General features: G+C 40.8%; 1 long non-coding RNA gene across 1 annotated transcript in view; it reads left to right on the top strand.

The window, feature by feature from the left end:
* Positions 1–3030, top strand: part of LOC139750662 (uncharacterized) — a 430271-nt gene extending 427241 nt beyond the window's left edge. The window contains exon 3 of the long non-coding RNA XR_011713193.1: positions 2502–3030. This is a non-coding gene — a long non-coding RNA (uncharacterized lncRNA). The remainder of the gene's footprint in view (positions 1–2501) is intronic.
* Positions 3031–3450: the final 420 nt, after the last annotated feature.

Raw genomic sequence — 3450 nt, 5'->3', positions numbered from 1 at the left:
CTAATGCGGGAAATGGCGAATAGTTTGAAAAAAAAAAAAAAAAAAAAAAAAAAAATATATATATATATATATATATATATATATATATATATATATATATATATATATATATATATATATATATATATATATTTTGACCAAGAGGATGTATGTGTCAGAGGTGGAGAGAACGAGGAGAATTGGGAGCCCAAATTGGAGGTGGAAGGATGGAGTGAAAAAGATTTTGAGCGATCGGGACCTGAACATACAGGAGGGTGAAAGGCGTGCAAGGAATAGAGTGAATTGGAACGATGTGGTATACCGGGGTCGACGCGCTGTCAATGGATTGAACCAGGGCATGTGAAGCGTCTGGGGTAAACCATAGAAAGGTCTGTGGGGCCTGGATGTGGAAAGGGAGCTGTGGTTCCGGTGCATTATACATGACAGCTAGAGACTGAGTGTGAACGAATGTGGCCTTTGTTGTCTTTTCCTAGCGCTACCTCGCACGTGCAAGGGGGGGGGGGGGGGGGGGGGGGAATGCCATTTTATGTGTGGCGGGGTGGCGACGAGAATGGATGAAGGCAGCAAGTATGGATATGCACATGGGTATATATGTATATATACATGAAATGTATATGTATGTATTTGTGCGTGTGTAGACCTGTATGTATATGTATGTGTATGTGGGTGGGTTGGGCCATTTCTTTCGTCTGTTTCCTTGCGCTACCTCGCTAACGCTGGAGACAGCGACTAAGTATAATAGAATGATAAAAAGAATGTGATATATATATATATATATATATATATATATATATATATATATATATTTATAGGATGGGAGACCTTTTGCACTGAGCCAATGTAATGGTCGCATTGCTCAGTGTTTTGTCTGGCTTCGTTGTCGTAATTTTTTCCTCACTTTTATTGTCGCGAGCTGTGAGACCATCTTAGGCGAATGGGTTGGTTGGTTCTTTAGGCTTTCAAAAGGACTATATCAAAACGGCCAGGGTCAGTATAGTCGTCATCCTCAAGCCACAGCTACCCAACGAATAACCTTTCAACACCTTCATCAGGGGTTAATCCTAATTCGAAAACGACACACACACACACACACACACACACACACACACACACTGTCACTATGATCGTGGCGTTTCTCGCGAGTGGGCAAAGAAAATGGGGTGTAGAGAGGACTTGGACTTTCTTGTTAGAAGAATAGACTTAGAAGCTGTTCAGTTTAGAACTGATATATCTAAATCCATTACTGAAACAGAATACAGTAAATATCGTGCCAAATTTATTCGTTACGAACGTCTGAGACATTATGGTGTATTTATTTATTGCGTAAATAAATCACAGAACCATATCGCAGTAAACGTTGTAATGTATTCATTTCATTGTTTTTGTGCGAATCACCTGTCACCAGGTGTCGTCCCTATCTCGTGGAAGCGAAGAAATTCAAAACTCGAGCTTTTGGGAACCCTGAAACTAAATATACGAAAATAAGACAAAAAATCTTTTCCTTCTCCTGGCTTTCCCTCGCACTCTGAGGTTTCCACCTACGAGAGACGGGTCTGCAGACGCTGGAGGAGTTCACATTAATCATCGCTGTGTGTTCTTTTTCCTGATAATTTCAATACCTTTCATCCAGGATGGTCGTGATGTTTGTCCATGACATGTCGTCTACGAGAAGAATATATATATATATATATATATATATATATATATATATATATATATATATATATATATATATATATATATATATATATATATATAAGATTTATCTATTTATTATACTTAATCGCTGTTTCCCGCGTGTGTCGTGTCTGTATATATATATATATATATATATATATATATATATATATATATATATATATATATATATTTTTTTTTTTTTTTTTTTTTCTTTTTTTTTCATACTATTCGCCATTTCCCGCGTTTGCGAGGTAGCGTTAAGAACAGAGGACTGGGCCTTAGAGGGAAAATCCTCACCTGGCCCCCTTCTCTGTTCCTTCTTTTGGAAAATAAAAAAAAAAAAGCGAGAGGGGAGGATTTCCAGCCACCCGCTCCCTCCCCTTTTAGTCGCCTTCTACGACACGCAGGGAATACGTGGGAAGTATTCTTTCTCCCCTATCCCCTATCCCCTATGTATATATATATATATATATATATATATATATATATATATATATACATATATGGCAAGAAGAGATAATAGGTCCACACGTTCTGAAAATATGTAAAATTTTGGTATGATTCTGTGCAAATTTCTTGACTCATGCACCAGGTTTATGTTCTTGGTAACCAGAAATTTTAAAGTGAGTTAATTTATATCATTACGAGAATATGATAGAAAATTATTGCTGGTAAGAGTTCAGTTTCAGCAACTTATCAGCCCTGAACGTAGGAGTTTGCAAATGAAAATGTAAATAGTTTTAAGATGGAAGAACGATGCAGCAGCATCGGTGCACTAGACCATTAAAGTGAGTTTCTTTCTCTCCCTCTCTGGCCCACAGGTCAAGTGACGCCCCCGAGGATGATACCACACCGGACTCGACGACCACGGACGAGCTCGCCGAGAAATTAAAGGTAGGATGATGACAGTAAGGGGCAGGAGTGAGTGAGTGAGGGAGGGAGGAGGAGGGATGGATATAACCACACACCTCTACTGTAATCTAAGCCGAGAATGATTACAAAAAGGAAAGGATTGCGGAGGAAAGTAGACGTACAGCAGCGGATCATTTGGGATTCCGTCGAGGCTGTTTCTGACAGGAGACTCCTAAAGCATTGCGTCAGAGGATTTATCATTAAGGATGAGTAGGAAGGACCTATGGTTAGAGGAGGTGGTAGGTGGTATCCAGCGGTTGAGGGAGCGAGCAGCGTGCAGGACGCTTCGATCTCTCCGGCCGGTGATGAGGCGAGAGAACACTTGGGAACTTTTACCTTGTGTTCAGGTGATAGGGATACGAAGCCGTGATGTCAGGAGGGTGTGCCCGACAGCCGTGAGATGAGGGTCGGACGCCTGGACGTGAAAGGAAGACTGAGGAAAAGTATGGAGGGAAGGAGAGAGAGAGAGAGAGAGAGAGAGAGAGAGAGAGAGAGAGAGAGAGAGAGAGAGAGAGAGAGAGAGAGAGGATGATGATGGGGTAGGAGTGCCAGGAGATGGCCAGGTGTGATGGGAACGTAGGAGAGGAAGAGCTGCATGTTTCACGTGTTGTACCACCTGTCTGATGGTGTTTATAGTTTGGCTTGCCCACCTTCTGGTACCTGAAGCTTCGTTCCTACCTAATTATATATACTGGTAATTTTTGACTAGTGATTGGTTACTGGTGTTTGGTCCTGAATGGTCCGTAAGGTCTATTTGTACTGATAAAAAGGAATAGAGCCACAGCCATGACTTTAAGGGAAAAGGAAGAAGACCTATATATGTGTCTTAGTGCTAAAGGGAAGTGGTAACATGTGGAA

The sequence above is a fragment of the Panulirus ornatus genome, chromosome 10, assembly GCF_036320965.1.
Source record: "Panulirus ornatus isolate Po-2019 chromosome 10, ASM3632096v1, whole genome shotgun sequence".
In the NCBI taxonomy this organism is placed as follows: Eukaryota; Metazoa; Arthropoda; class Malacostraca; order Decapoda; family Palinuridae; genus Panulirus; species Panulirus ornatus.
This window is presented reverse-complemented; position numbering and strand designations above follow the sequence as displayed.